Raw genomic sequence first — 17,171 nt, 5'->3', positions numbered from 1 at the left:
GGACTTGAAATAAGTGGTTCTGTTTGGAAGAACATGGACCATGTTCTAAAAACACTGACTAGCTGATGTCAGTGATGATGCTAGAGAACAGAATACGTGGAGATTGGAGAACAATGGGGAATATGGTTGCTCCAGTAAGTCAGGGACACATCTCACTCAGAGAACTTGGAATGCTACAGTAAAGAATCAGGGATTTTCTGAAGGTGATAGAAGCGTGAATGCCTGTTATTGAAGAGGCAGGATTAGCTGTGTACTTTAGGAAGACAACTCGGTGTGACTGGGCAGGATGAGAAGCAGAAAAACGAGTTAGGTGGCTATTGCAGTAGTGGTACAGGAGTGAAAAGGCATGTGTAGCCCCAAGAATATGTGCTTTCCTCCGCAAGCCTGACTGGGATTGTTTCATTTTAAGAAAAACAAAAGCATGTTCAAAAATCTAGACTCACAAAGGACATAAATTAGGGGATAATTATTAATTTTACAAAATGCGTTCTATTTGAGAGCTTTTAAAATACGATCTCCTTTAGAGAATTTTTTGTATATAAATCTTTGGGGACTCTATAAACTAACCTATAGTATGTAATATTTTCTTACAGGAACATTTGTCAATCAATCATTACAAATTAATATGTATATATCTCTTAAAACAAACCCCCCCCCTTTTTTTTATATGACTTTACTTTTAGCCCTTATGAATGCTACTAAATGTTATTACACGTCCAATAAGTTCCTAAAATATTTCCAAAGAAATAGAAGCCAATAGAATTAAGCACTGGGAAACTCTCAGACTATTGTTTCTGGACCGTGCTTTGAATCTACAAATAATTCCCTGGATTACGGTGCCCACTCACATTCCTGAGCTGTGTGTAGTTCTGAGGCCATGTGTGACACCATGACATGGGCAAATCACACAGTCTCCACTTGTCCAAAGGGACTCACTCATAAGAAAGCAGACTCTCTTTCCTTTCAGGGGGATTTCATCCCATGATTCCTCACACAAAAGGGCAGAATAAAGAAACAGCAACGATTAGATTGACTGTGAGATCTCCTCTTCCACTTTCTGAGGTCTTATCAGCAAAACTAGAAGCATGCCCTGTTTAACCGCAGAGCCTGTGGGAATGGCTGTTTTACATCTCTATGGCTATGGGGATACCTCATGTCTCTCCACTGGTCAGCATTTTTTATTTGCTGTCTAAAACATGATCACCTGGATATTATGGAATTATTAATTTCAAATGTGGGAGTGATTATGTTAAAATGAATTTTTGTCTTTTAGAAATACATACTTATTTATAGATGAAATTTTATGATGCTTAGAATCTGCTTCAAAATGGCACAGGATGGGGGAAGCCAGTGGGGGTGCAGATAAAATAATAATGGCCTTGAGTTGGATGATTATTGAAACTGGATAATGGGTGTGTGGGGGCTCAATATACTATTCATATATAAATTAGTGAATAGTGATTAGTTTTACCAAAGGTCTACTTTGTATATATTTTAAATTATACATAATTTTAAAATAATTACTGTTTAGTTAGAGGGCAGAATTAGCAATGTTTAGATTTTGGGTTGAGTATTGTAGTGAAAAAAGAGAAATGCTGATGAATTTTTTCTAGAAAAATGTGCATCCCAGTAATTTCTCTTCTCAATGCATCGTACACTATTCTGTCCATCACCTGCCTCCAAGTCTACATTAACGCCATAGAGCTATGATCAGTTTCCTATGCATTTGCCTGTGCCTTTTATCTATATTCCTCGAGCTTTTTCAACTCTGATTTGTCCCTTTCATTATTAGGTTGTTAATCTCATCAGGGCAGAACTTTCCATATGACCAGCCCCTCACTCTATAGCTCTGAGTACTATGATTTCTCAAGAATGATAAAAAATTTTTTTCAAAAAGGTAAGATAGGAGATTAAACAGTGTAAGCCAGTATTTTTCAAAAGACTTGCAAAAGGGTGGTGATTTATGTTGGTTTATTTGTCAGAAACATCTGAGTTCATTTCAGGCACCAAAAGTGATTCTCTCTGAAGCTAAGGGGAATACATCATGTTTTTCACAGTAAGGCTCATACCAGAAGCCAGGTCTCAATTTTACTGGCCAACTCCCCACCTCCACCCAGGTCCTAGAGATTTACCTTGGAAGTTTGTTTTGAAAATTTTAGTCTGATAGGCATCAAGGGCTAGATTGAGTGCCCCATTTAAGAACTATAATCTCTAGTTTGGGCTTTCAAAAGGAAGTTCAAGGAGGGTGGCTTACCTCTTAAGCAACCTGCTAAGATGACGGAGTGAACTGCTGTAGGAAAGTAGTGACGTTATCAGCCCTTTCTGGCCTCTACACTGAAACTGGAACTCTTGGTTAGGAAATAAAGGAGGAAGTGAGGCAGATTCATCATTGCTTAAGGAGCCTGGTATGCGGAGCTAGGATTTCCTAGCTGTTGGCTGAGGCAACAGGGGGAAACTTTCTCATGCACATGCTGGGCCCCAGCTGAGAAGGGCTGGGAGCTGCTGGTTGTCAGGATGGACCCACTCATCTGTGCTGTCTGAGGAGCTCACTAGAACTGCTGTGATCTTGTTTCTTCTGTATCTGACATTATTCAATACCTCTAGGAAGTTTTCATTTGAGGAAACCTTTTACAGCAGTTCTGCATGGATAATTGGCAAGTATGGCTTTGATACAACAGGTAAGATTCGATTATTTGAAAGTTTATTCCACTAAATGTACGTTAACATTTAAGATTCCCCTTCCCTTGGTGCCATAAAAGTAGTTAAAAAACATGAGTAGTGAACAGGCCCATGCTCCAGGGGTTCAGAGGGACAGACAGAGCAGGTAATCTGAGCCCTTGGAATCCTAGATAGGCTCTCAGCCATCCTTTTTCCATTAGGAATAGGTTCTTGCTCAGTGGTTAAGAAAGAAAAATCCAGCTTACTAGAACATCTAACCACTCTGCAGAAGTGTTACCAGAACGGAAAGGAATCTTGGCCTTCCCCTGCTTTTAGGCAGGCACGCCTCAAGTTTAGACTCTGCAAGGTCTCCTGCTCTATCTGTTCCTTGAAGGGCTCTGGAATGAGATGAAGCTCCCATCCTCCTGCCCAAGACCTAGTTCAGCCTGTTTCCTCTTTTGTGAAATACTTCATCGGGAGACAACTCAAATCTCCCTTGTCTTAATTTGGACCCATTTCTTCTTGATTAGTCATCTGAAATGACACAGTAACTTTTTGATCATTATTAAGGAACTGCTTCTTGAATTTTTTTAGGAGCTTTGAGCCTCTCAGAAGAAAGATACTTTTAAATTCAATAAACAAATATAAAAATAATCAAACACAGTATACCTTAGACTTGGAATCAAGTAGGAGAGAGAGTAGGGAAGGTAGCCTGAGACCTTGCACTGAGCTACAGGAGACAATTCTGGTTTCCATCATTCTTTTTTTCCCCTCCATCTTTATGGAGTTACAATTGACATATAACATGTAAATTTGAGGCCTACAATGTGTTGATTTGACACACTTGCATTGTATATTGCAAAATGATAGCCTTAGCTAACACCTGCGTTACATAATTACCATTTCTTTTTTGTGGTGAAAACATTTAAAATCTACTCTCGGTTTCCAACATTCTTAATGTTAAAAGATCAGTGGACTGAGCTGACACAGCAGGGAGAGATGCTGACTCTGGATTCACATGGAGTAGACCCAGACCTCTTTAAAGAGAACTTCATCAAGCCAGTGATATGGGGTAGTAAATCTTAGGATAAAGTGTTGGAGATCTAATAGAGAGACAGTGTGGCAGCAGGCAGGCTTCAGGACCCTGAGGGGGCAGGGTTTCACAGGTTCGAGGGATGCTGGAGCCATTTGAGAAGGTTAACTGTCAGCCCAGGTAGATAGTGCTTGAGCAGTATGGCACTACTTGTTCAGATTAAGTATTCATATATCCTATGATGAGATTTGTGTAGTCTGTTAACACTCTCCCCTTTCCTGCACTGACCAGGAGTGATGTTACACACAGTGGAAACCTGGTGGAAGTGAGAATGGGGGAAACGTTTGTTGGCAGGGCCACCTCCTGCAGTTGTGGAGATTGTGTCCTGAGCAAGGCTTTTACTGAGGGGGGACAGTGAGTAGGAGCTGAGACCCAGCCTGAGCACCACCTTGCCAAGCCTTGTGCTTTACTGTGCAGTGTGTCCTCCAGGAGGAAGAGATGCCTTTTCTAATGCATAAAGAAACAACATATGGGTGAGAAATTGTCTAAAGAGATTGCCACATGGGTCCAAAATGGGACATACATGAGGCTGCTCATGGTGGCATTGTTTTGGGTGGTGAGAAGTTGGAGGCACTGGGAGCGCCCATTACTGGGGAGCAGAGAGGCCACATGTGGTGTGTGCACCTGGTGGAGGACTCTGCAGCAGTCAGGAGTGATGGACTGGAGTGCATATAAAAATGCGGATTGGTCTTAAAAACAAAGTGCAAAGTGGAAAAACTAAGACACACAATGAAATCTGTATCATGAGGCTATTGATGTAAATTAAAATACATGCAAACCGGACAACTCCACACACTCCACAGGAACACATTCAAGCCAAAAAATAGAATTCAAGATATTAGAGTGGTTGCTTACGGAGGGAAGGATAGGAGTGAGGAGTGGGACTAGGAGGAAATACATTCATACATCCAGAAAACAAAAGCATAGCCTTGTGTGGACCAATTGGAGTATAATGTCCCATGAACTGAAGTGTGATTAATTTAACACTCTGCACCTGAGATCGAACTAGTGAAAAATAAGTAAATAAAATTAAGTGGCCTGAGCCTTGCCATTTGAGGCTTTCCTCAACCCACCTGTTGATCACCAATATGGCTTCATCAGCATGATCACAGCTTTTTAATAATCTCATTTATAGAGATTTATATCTGGATTTGTGTGATCTGCCTTATAACCTACCTGCCCTCATCAAACTCAGGGATGTCTGGTGCTATCTTTTTCCTTAAAATCCTTGGAAATTCCTTGCCTTATCACTATTATTTTATTTTTCAGATAGCCATAAACAGAAATGAAAGCATTTACTTCCCTGGGGGATTTAATCAAACTTTGAAAACTATGTTAATGAAGAACAGGGATTGCAAAGAAGGAAAGAAAGCCCTCAGTTCTGTTTGGCCTGGTTTCCAGTAAATCTTGCATCCACTTTTTGTATTCAGCCAAGGCTGGAAGCAGATGGGTCAGACTGGGCCCCTAGTCATTGGGATACAGCATCTTGGCTTCTTCAAAGATAGGTCTAGGTCATTCTAGAGGCATGCAGTCATAAAGTACCTAGAGCTAAAAACTTTCACCATGTAAAAAAATACAATTTTTGTTTCTGAGATACTTCTTGGCCAACTGTGTGTGCAGCTTAAACTAAAAAAAGACCCAATACTATCCAAATTAGCATGTGTTCTATAGGTACCCAATAAGCATAAGTAAGATTGAATGATCTTTCACCATCCATTCAGGGACACCTCTTCCTCATGTGGCGTCTTATGTGTATTAGAAATGTGCCTCTTCCTCTGAAGACACAGCCCTACAGTTAGACACAGGTGTGGCAAGCGGAGCTGGATTATAGTAGCCCCACTCACCCCGCTGGTTGTTCAGGGCACAATCTACACAACTGTAGGATGTGGCCCTGCAAACAAATAAACTCCCCACTTTCTCTCTTCCACTAGATTTCCATTGTTTGCAACATCTTTCCGAATTGGTATAGGAGAGGCAGGCTTAACTGACCATCCTAATTGCCAAGTGAAGCAACAGTATCTCCTATGGCATATGCTATTCTGGAACTTTACCCCTGCCTCTATAATGGTGGAGGCTGATTCCACTGTCCTTGAGTCTGGGTGAGCTTGTAACTTACTCGCAACCAATGAAACACAGCAAAAGTGACACAGTAATTTCTGAAGTTAGGTCATAAAGTGACACAATACCCACCTTGTTGGCTGGAATGCTTACTTACACTTGGAGCCTTCAGCTGCCATGTAAGAAGTCTGACTCTCCTGAGGACCATACTGTGAGGAAGCCATGCCATATAGAGAGGCTGTGTGTGGGTGCTCTGGTCAGCAGTCCTAGTTTTTGAGTGCTTTAGGCTCCAACACCAGACACATGAGTAAACGAGACTTCAGTGTATCTAGCTCCCAGTTGTGAAGTCATCACCAGACTTTGAATTTTCCCAGCTGAGGCCCCAGACAGCTTAGAGCAGAGAAGCCATCCCCACTGTGCCCTTTCTGAATTCCTGACACAGAGAGTGCATGAGCACAATAAATTGGTGGTGGTTTTATGCCACTAAGTTTGGGATGGTTTGTTACACAGCAGTAATAACTAAAAGACCTATTATCTTCAACAGCACCAAAGAGTAGAGCAATAAAAAAGGATGGGGAACTGTTATAAATTAAAAATTGAAGAATTATAAACTAAAAGAGACAGAAGAGAACAAATACAAATGACATTGCTTGGCTCCTGATTAGGATGAACCAGAAAGACACTAAGGAAAATCAGGGCAATTTGCCTTCTGACTGGATACTGCATGATATTAAGGAATTATTGATAATTTTAAAAATATGATACAGTGGTTATTGAAAAAAGCCTCATTTCTTACAGATGCATACAGAAATATTTTAATATGAAAATATCTGTGATTTGCTTTAAATTGATTTTAAAATAGAGATATGGGGGGATGGGGTACAGATGTAACAAGATCACTGAATGTTGATAATCATTAAGCTGGACGATAGGTACATGGAGGTTTATTATATCTACCTCGGTACATATTTGAAAATTCTGCTAAGAAAAAAGTTTGACAAAGGAGAGGATGGTAGGTCCTCTGTCCTATTCTTTCAGGCCATGGTTTTGTGCTGACAGGTGCCAGTGGTTTAAATAGATTGCTCCTCGTGTAAACATGACCTCTATGTACTTCTGGAGGCTTCTTGAGGCCCAGGACCCTATGCTAATGCGGAAATTTTAAGTAGAGAAAGACTAGCAGAGGAAAGCATATTCTTAGGTAAATGTCTGGGCTCTCCTCAAGTCGGTATAATGGTATAATTTTTGATGGCTAGAATTCCCTGAAAGACAGAATTCTCTTCCCTGACAATACCCAGCCTAGCACTAGGTACACAGAGAGGTCCATAGACTCCTGGCAAATTGATTTGAATTAAGAAACCTGATTGTTCAGGATTAATTCATCAGTTTACTCTGAAGGTTGGGCACTGTTTAATTTTGAACCTTGAAATGTATCTGTTAGCAGAAAAATAGGCGAAAAGGCTGCATGTTGCTATGCAGATGACGAATTTTGGAAGGTCCTTCAATTTGCATATGGATTCTCTCCTTGAAGAAGGGCTATTAACTCATGCTGCAGCCTACTGCTCTCTTCTTGGTTTTGGCTATGTCACTAAGCCCAAAATAGAAAGTTCTTTTACTGCAGAGCAGGGAAAGAGGTTTAAATTTATCAATTCAAATAACAAAGGGTAGCATTATACTGGCTTTTCTCGGGTAGGGGTAGGGAGAGAGAATGCCTGCTGTATCAAGGAGGAGTGATTTGACACTGGCAGGGATTGGGACCCGGAGACAAGCGTACACTGTGGTGAGTTGGGCTTGTTTCCCATCCTGGCCCTCGTCTCTCCCTCTTTCCAACTGTGTCACCTCTTTTAGGACATGGGAAAGCAGCTGAACCACTGGGGATTCAGCCCCAGAAATGTCCCTGAAGTTATTAGACTGGAAACAATTCTTGGAGCCAAACCCCTTCTCTCTCAGCATTTAGAGAAGTCAGTACCTTGCCTCAAAGTTAAACAGCAGGGAGATATTTTTTCCTGTCAAATGGTCAAACATTTTACAGGATCTCTGGGGTTGGAAAGAGTTTGGGGCAAGTGGGATTCTCATACATTGCTGGAGGGAGGTAGGCTGATCCTCTCATCTGGAAGGCAACCAGACAAGATGGATCCGAGGTACAGCAGAGGATGTAGATCCAGAGGATCTCTCATCAACAGCTGGTGGAAGTATAAACTGGTTCCCTAGACAAACTCTTGTACATGTACAACATGGGACATTTACAGTAATGTTCACATCAGCAGTGTGAACAAGAGCTAAATCCTAGAAACAATGCACTTGCCCATGAGGGGGAGAGTTGATGGTAAACTGTGGTGTAGTCATGCATTAGGGTATTTTACACCAGAAAAAATGAACTACAGTGAAATTTAAAGATATGGATAAGGTTTTTAGCAAAGTAATATAAAGTGCAAAAATAAGTCCTGAAAGATTACATACGTGATACGCTTTTTATAAAGCTGTGAACAGTTTCTTTTTTAAGTGAACAGTTTTTAAAAAAATCATTCTTTAGGAGTACCTATAGATACAGTAAAACCATATAAAAAGAAAAAGAAGGAAATAAACATATGATTCAGGATGGTTCTCTTAGTTGGGGAGCACAGGGAGGTGAGGGGGAAAGCCTTATGGGATTTTTAAAATTAATTTATTTATTTTGTGGGGGAAGGTAATTAGATTTGTTTATTTGTTTTTTAATGGAGGTACTGGGGATTGTTTGTTTTGTTAGTTTTTTTTTAATGGAGGTACTGCCTTATGGTTTAAATACTGGTTATTGTTGAGGTCTGAGCTTTTGAGGATTGGTGGTAGATTTACAGGCACTGATTACATTATTTAAATGAATGAATTTACCATGTGAAATAACAGAATCAGGCCATCGGTTACAATTATGATAGTGCCATGAACCAAGGATTATGGTTAATCCAGTTCTGTGTCCCTGACGTTAACAAAACAAAACAAAAGCAGTCCCAGAAAAGTCACAGAAGTTTTCAGATACTTTGCACAGTGATTCTACTTCTAAACATTTATCTTAAGGAATAAATCAAGATGCACATAAAAATTTATAAACAAGAATATTTATCATGGTATTTATAAATATAAAAATATGAAAGAATCTAACTACCAAACTAAGGGACTCGTTACATAAATTGGGATGCATCTATATACTTGAAAATTAGGCAGTTTTAAAAAATATTGTAAGAGTATTTAAGTATATGGGAAAATATGATATATCAGTTGAATAAAACAGGTTACAGAACAGACATACACAATATGAACCCAGTTTTTTTATTTCCCATAAATACATATATGCACACACAAAAAAACTGGGAGACTACACATCAGAATGATTATATCCTCATCCCTAGATGTTACCATTATTTCTTCTTTTCTTTAAACTTTTCAATAGTCCACAAATTTTCTACAGTGATCATTAATTCTTTTACAATCAGAAATAATTTTATTTATTTTTAATGGAAGTACTGAGGACAGAAATAATTTTATTACAAAAATAGATGTTTATAATAATAGCTAGTGTAGATGGAGTATTTGTCATGTGTTAAGAGGTTTACATGGGTTAATTTACTTAAAGCTTAAAATAACCCAGTTAGGATGGTACTATGATGATCCCTATCTTACAGATGAAGGTGCTGAAGTTAGGGGTTTAAATAACTTGCATGAGGACACAGAGGTCATAAGAAGGGGTGCCTTGAATCAGGCTTCTAGGGGGCTCTTCAAAGAGTGGGTCTAATGTTAGGGTCTTGCTCTCCCTGATGTAAGGATGGCTCCACCAGAGAGAATGATCTTCCTGAGAACAGTGTTGGAAACTGAACAGCCTGATGTGGACCTGAAATCCACACAGAGAGAGAGGCCCCGAAGGATGCCTGAGCCAGAGCCCATACAAGGGGGCCAATCACTGAACATGGGGAGGACAGACATGGGGGAGCCAGGGCACCCAGCCCCTGAAGTTTCTGATGAGCCCTTATGGAAAAGGAGATCCCAGTGATTGGAGAACTGATTGGAGAGCAGAGATGTTTTACTCATGGCTCTGGCCAGCTCTCACTTCCACCAGCCACTGTACTAGGATTGGTGTACACAGCCTTTGGTGGAGAGGAGGAGGGTGCTGTCCCTATGGGACAGAGCCAGGGACTTAGCTGCAGTCTCTTCTCATCACTCATGCTTTAAATATAAGCTCTGATGTGATCAAGGCACCAGAGATAAAATGCTTTTCTCAAGCTAAGTTGGCAGGATCTGGTATCCACTTTGGACAAGACAACGGAAAACAGACTTAGGGGGAAAAACTCCCTTGGCCTTGACACCAACACACGAGAGTTGAAGAATTTGACACCTTAACGTTGTAGAATAAACAATTGTAGGTATGGTTTCCTATATTTTCTTCAAAATCCCTAGAATAGATATGATTTAAGAGGGAATAGATTTTAATAGATCTTCTCAGGTGAAGAATTCTGGACTATTCTTCAAGGTGTAACTCAGGCATCAGCTTCTGTGGAAAACCTTCCCAAGCTGCCCCAAGCAACAAGGTCATCCCTTTTCAACACATGTTTATTAAATGACTTGTTTACCTGTCAGACTATCTTTCCCTGCTGGAGCATAAGCTCAGTAAACTGTGTTATACACCTCTAGGTTTTCCCTGTTTTCCCTGAACATCTTTCCATCAACTCTTCCCCACAGGCATCCCTATGCCTGCCATGTGGTTAAGTGCTAATTAAATGTTGCTCTTGGAACAGAGAGCTATCAAGGTTTGGAGTTTGGTCTTCTAAAATCCCCAGAGCTGGGAACAAACCCCCTTTTTGCATCTCTGATACTGGAGAAAATCTGATGAAAGCTAAGAACTCTTCCCTAGAAAACACATGCAACAGAAAATTCCCAATTGTATAGCAGTAAATACAGACACACACACACACACCCACACACACCCACACACCCACACACACACACCCACACACACACACACCCCCCAAAACATACACAAATGAGTACTTGTATAACTGGGGAAATCTGAATAAGATAGGTGGATTGTTCACTATCAATATCCCCAATGTAATGTTGTACTATAGTATTGCAAGATAATACCATTGGGAAACTGGGATCTCTATTATTTCTTACAGCTGTATATGAATCTAAAATTATCTCAGTAAAAATTTCAATAAAAAAACTTCCTATATGTTATCCTTTGGGAGTTGGTTGATCCCCCTGAATTCACCCATGAATCCTAATTTGAGAACTCCCCAATATAGTCCAATCTCTACATTGTTGGGTGAGGAAACTGATGGGAAAGGATGTGCTCAAAGTCATATAGATTGTTGGTGGCAGAAGTGGAGATGAGTCCAGCTTTCTTTTCCAGGAGATGAGCTCCTGGGAGAGAGAGAGAGTGCCATCCACGTTGTGCTATTTGCTTAACTTAAAGGCAAGACAAACCAATCAGGGCAACTGATATTCTCTGACATAGGGAGAGAGCTGGGCAATTCATTTTCAGAATTATTTGGTCTTTTTTTCTTCTCAATGCTTTTTCGACTGCCTGGGTTCAGCCTATGGATGGGAAGGATCTTATTCACAAAGAAGGTGACTTGGAAATGTGTAGCTCAGGGACCAGCAGCCTTTTTGATTCTGAGTGCCAAAAGAGGAGCTAAACTGTGCCTGTGTGTTATCCCAAAAAGCTGGACAAATGGAGGAGTAGGAGAGAAAGAAGAAGAAAAAGAAAGAGAGTATGTCAGGAGAAAAGAGAAGGGCATGGTACAAGGAGAAGATAGCAGAGGAGTGAATGGGATGGAAGTACTTAGGAAGCAGGATTGGTAGGGTGGGCTGGACCGCAGACCACTCACTAACCTGCAGCCTTTAAAGACACCGCTTTTTGCTCTATTCTTGGAGATTGCTAGGCGTTGAAGTATCAGATGGTCTAATGGTTAAGATCTTCCTTTCATGAAAATCTCTTGTGATCTGATGCTAAAAGCTCTCTAGTAAAGAGTTTAAGTGCTGAAGACAGACTAAGTTTGAACTCTAGCTCCTCTACTTACTAGTTACTTTATCTTATACAATCCCTTTGTGCCTCAGTTTCATCATCTGTGAAATGAGGATAATAATAGTACCTGCCTCATGAGTTGTGAGGGATAAATTACACATGTAAAACATTTAGAAGAATACTCAACATATAGTAAACAATTAATGTGGGCTTTATAACTGTTACTTCTTCACAGAGGCTCATTTCCTCTTGCTTGTTTCTCCAAAGACAGAGATAGCTGGTTTGCATCTTTCCTCTAAGAAACAGCCATCAACATCTAGGCACTAAATTATCCATCCATTTTCTCTTTTCTGCAAGTACTGTTCCTTCTTTTGTTTGCAGACCCAACTCCACTACCATCCACCACAATGGGAATTTAAAGAGGAACACAGAAGTACCTGGTAATCAAGGGGTCTCCCTGCTTGGTGTTCTCTCCAGTGGCTTAGGGAACAAACACATCTGTGAGAGAAAAGTTTGTTTCTTTCCATCCAGCAGGAGAGCAGTATGGCCCTTTCTCTCTTTGCAAATGAACTTCAAAGCACTGTTTAGATGTCATTATCTATGCTTGCAAATTCACCTTATTTGGGGAATCTCATTTCTAAATCTTGCCTGGAGTCAAGCTAGAGCGCTGGTGAACTGGCTAATCTGGAAAAATAAAGAACAAGTGTGAACAGATTTTTCTCTCTGGCTTCCTACAAAATGTCCCCCTCCTCTGCAGTGTTTCTGGGAGTCCTTAGGGAACGCCTCCCGTGGGCTCACCAACAATTCATACCTCTCTGCTATGACAGGTGCCAGGTCTCAGTGAGGTTATACTAGATTCTGAGGTCTCCTGCTGGTCTTTTAGGCACTCCCAATCAAGAGATATCTAGAGTCATCAGAGAAAACTCTTCCGAGGGTATGGGGCTTGAACTGGTCTTAAATGACAAGTTGGGTTCATATAGATACGGGGGCTATACAGGGACCAGAGATAGGTTGAGTAAAGAGGTGTAAATTGGAATGGAATGGATGAGTATAGCATTGTCTGGGAGAGTATGGGGCCCAGTGACCTGAAAAGAAGAGATTTCAGTGAGACGGAGGGCAGGAGAAAAGGCCATAGTAAAATCTTTGTAAGGAGGCCACGTGAGAATGCCACAGGAGAGGTGAGACTTCTTTTCACAAGAAAGTGGGGGCCCTTGAGTAATATTCCAGGGCATAGTGGAATATTTACTGGAACTGTTGACTGCATGTTCATTGGGCCTGTGATTCCCCTAAAGAAGTGCCTTCTCATAAAGATTTTTTTTTCACAATTGAAAAAACAAGCAATATGGGGGAAAGTATAGCTCAAAAGATAGAGCACATGCTTAGCATGCATGAGGTCCTGGGTTCAATCCCCAGTAACTCCATTTAAAAAAACTAATAATAAATAATTAAATAGAACTAATGACCCCCCCCCCCAAAAAAACCCAAGAAAACAGTGTGTTTTCATTACAGAATAATCAAGTAAAAGAAAAATAAAAAACAATCCCACTTACCAGAAGCAATGCTGTTAATACCTCACTGTGTATCTTTCTAAAGTCTCTTATAAACATATATTTATAATATATATTTAATAAAATTAGTTATACTTGCTATTTTATAAAAGTACTTTTTTCACTTAAAATTATTGTGAATACTGTTTTATATCAATAAACATACTTTTATGATAAGATTTTTAATAGCTGCAAAGTTGGTGACAGTATTCTTAAAGTTTACCCAACTTTCTAGAGTGATGAGTTTTGCTTTCTATTTCAGATTTTTTTTCCTTTAACAGAAAAAAAATTTTACTCTGTAACTAAGAATGGTATCTGGATGTCACAGACATTACCAGGGGATATGTTCATTTAGCCCTCTCTTTTTCTTTTTTCTTTTTTTTTAGTCAAACTGAAAAGAGAAGGGGCCAATTTATATCTGTGGCAAAGGTCCTGGTCACACAATTTTGGTCATATCTACAAAATTCTAATTTCAAGTGAAAGGGGAATATAAGGTGAATTTTTCTGAAAACCACAAAGGAGAGGAGTAGGGATGGATATCAATGAGTTGCAAGCATCATTGCATATCCTGAGTGCAGAAATCTTCTGGTAGTTAGTTGGGCAGGCCCAGTTGGCCAGAACATGGCAGGCTTCTCATGGGCAGAACCACGAAGATGCTGACTGCTCAGGTCTATTGTGGGGCTTCTGAAGCATAGACGGCCTTGCTACCAAGACTGTGTTATCAGATATGGCACCCTATTAAAATGTAAGATTCTGATCTGACAGGAACATAAGTCTGACCAAATGAATTATTGGATTTATTCCTAAGTGACTTACCCTCTATACAAAAAAACCTTCTGAATATTTGCTTGATGGCAAGGGAAGAGACAAGGTGTTCTTTTTGTTTCATCTCTACTCTCTTTCCTTAAACTTCTTCCCCTTCCCCACTTCATCCAAAGGCTTTGTGCCTATATGATGTTTTTGATAGCTATGTTTTATTTCCAAAGACCACTACATATTTCATGGCAGGCATTGAGGGGCTCCAGCTGGCATTAAAGGATATTTAGAATGAAACCACTTAGAAATAATAATAGTAATGATAATAATAAAATACTTACTGGACATTTATTACATACTTTGTGGTGTTTTACATTTGTAATTTAATTTAATTCTCAGAACCCTATTATTTGGCTATTACAGTGATCCCCATTTTATCGGTGAGGAAACTCAGAAAAGTTAGGTAATTTGCCAAACATCACACATTCAGGCAGTTCCAGAACCAGAATTCAAAGCTGGTCCATCTGACGCCAGAGCCATTTCTTACCTACACAGCCCTACTTTCTGTCTTGGTAAGTTTAGAAGTCAGGGCACTGGAAGAAACAACAAAATAAACCTAACACAAGGCCAAGAGAATTGCTGACAAATAAAATACATCTCATTCCTTCTCCATGTTTAATGTCAATTTTTATACCTTGGCAAAGAGTGACTATTATAAAGCTCTTTGCTCAAGGTTATCTTCCCCCTACCCCACCTCCATCATCAGATGATTTTTATTTATAGCTATGTTTAAACATCATAGGTAACCCTCAGACTTGCTGTATCCTGAATATGCCATCTGAGCAAAGATTCTTTTTGAAAGCATATTTGCTTTATTCATTCTCTGGTTATTGCCAAGAAATTAAAAGAGCAATTCTTTTTGGTTTGCTTTTAACTTTTTGTTCCAAGTATTCCTCAGCTCTAGAATTGAGACAGTCAGGTCTAATTGGCCAAGACCAGGTAAATCAAACTGAATTTTCAGATCCATTGGTTATTTCGAGTTCTACAGACTAAAAAAAATTTTAAGATTTCTTCTAAAGGAAAAGATTTTCTGGTTTAGTTCTGTATTGTTTATAATCCTATACGCTTTACTTCACTGCTTGAATGCTAATAAGAGCTTCCTAGAATTCATTCCTTAAGAAGTTAAGCCATGGCCTCTTAATTATTTGGCAGGATGTTTTAAACATACATAATTATATCTTCCATTTCTGTGGTGGTGGTGAGCCAAGTAATCTGCATCAGGAGAAAATAAATAATACCTACAGTAATGCTATCAACAAGGAGCTCACAGCACTTTGGAAAAATCCACTCATAATCTTAGCACTTACTAGGTGCTCAATACTTTTTAATCTACCAAACTAAACCAAACTTACACTTTTCAGATAAGAGAATTCAGGCAAAGGGAAATTATATTGACCTTCCTCCATATTTCAGTCTTTTGAGGTCAGTTGTGTGAGTGTAGCTAAGATCTTGCACTTGGGAGTATGAAGTTTTATATCCTGACCACCACCTTGGGTGAGTCCCTTCTCTTTTCTGAGTGCCTGCCTCCTTCTTGCCCTATGAGACAGGATCACTTGTCACACAGGTACAGGGCAATGGTGAACAAGATAAGATAGCACACTAGGCACGACTTTATAAGCATAGACACCAAGTGATTTTTTTCCTCATTCGTTCCACATGGTCTTAACTCTTACTCCTCTGTTGTCTGGGGCTGTTACTGCAAAACATAGTCAGAAGTTGGGTCTAAAAGATTTCTTTCCCAGTCTGGAAAAATTAAGTATGTTATAAACTTTTGGGGGAGTAGATACAGGTTCATTCTTCTGGGCAAGCTACAGGGAGGTTCAAGGGGAAAGCGGAATTGCAATTTCCAGCCAAGGAAGACGAAACCATTCAGCCTCGCTAAGCAGGTTGTCTTAGATAAAGAATTTTCAGTCCCGCCTTTAGCTGATCCAGGCCTCCAGGGCCTTCTTCAGCCTGTTGGTCGGGATGATGCCCTCCGGGTTGCTAGGTGAGCTCTCCTACGGTACATCTCTGAGCGCTTGGGTCGACTGCTGTTTGGGGTAGGGAGCCTAGAAGACAGGGACCAGGTTCAGCTCTTGCCTTGCACTTTAAGGTTTCCTGTCATTTGGAAAACTTCTCTTAGGCCCTGTGGACATCATAATCGCTCTTCAGCCTACCTATCCCCAAACCATTTTAGGCAGTACTGTTGAGAGAATACAAGCTCCACCAGTGTAGGATACCTTGTTTGTTTGGATGACCCTTTCGTCTCCCAGGCATGCATCTACCACATAGCGCTCTACGGAGCCAAATACTTCTGTGAATCCAGAACAATGGAATGGGAAAACATTTTGCAAACCTCAAAGAGATTCATACCCAGAGGTCCGATCCTAGGGTATCCGAGCTTTCTTTATTTTTTATTTTTCCCGGGCTTTCTTTAAAGCACGGGTCGTAGGCCGCTTCTGACACTACCCGGTCGTGGTCAGGACCTGTGCATCCACCCCCTTGCGGCTTTCCCTTTAGAAAGTAGGCCATGTGGGAAGAAGTTGGGGGCGGGAGCGTTTCTCCTTCCCAGGAGGAACCGGAGTCGAAGGAAGGCGCACAACTGGGGCGGAAAGCGACGAACGGTGAGGCTGTGCGGGGCATAGAGCATTCCCCCAGAGACAGGTGTGTGCTGGGGGGGGTCAGGTGCACTGCGCGGCACCCCCCCCCCCCCAGCGGGTACACTCTCCTCCGCCTACGAGTGACCTAATTACAAGGTGCCGGCCGCGCCCGGAGACGGAGGTGGTCACTTCAACCAGGCTACCACTCGGCACCCGTTTCTGCCCCCAGAGTGGGAATCCCACGCAATTCCAGTGCTGTTGTAGCATGGGGGAGCCGTGGGGTCACACTTCTAGTTTCTGTCATTTGATTGCAGTCGCCAGGTGAAGAGCCAGGGCGTTATCACCTTAGGGAAAAAGTCTCCGGCACGTAAGAGCCACCCTCCCACCGCGCCTGCGCCTGCGCCTGCGCCTGCGCCAGGTCGACGCCC

General features: G+C 40.9%; 1 protein-coding gene across 18 annotated transcripts in view; it reads left to right on the top strand.

Moving 5' to 3' along the window:
• The window catches only part of CDKL3 (cyclin dependent kinase like 3), an 85,555-nt gene that overhangs the window by 55,582 nt on the left and 12,802 nt on the right, over positions 1 to 17,171 (top strand). The window lies entirely within an intron of this gene.

The sequence above is a fragment of the Camelus bactrianus genome, chromosome 3 (assembly GCF_048773025.1).
Source record: "Camelus bactrianus isolate YW-2024 breed Bactrian camel chromosome 3, ASM4877302v1, whole genome shotgun sequence".
Classification (NCBI taxonomy): domain Eukaryota; kingdom Metazoa; phylum Chordata; class Mammalia; order Artiodactyla; family Camelidae; genus Camelus; species Camelus bactrianus.
The sequence above is the reverse complement of the archived record's forward strand: the minus strand, read 5'-3'. Positions and strand labels throughout refer to the sequence as shown.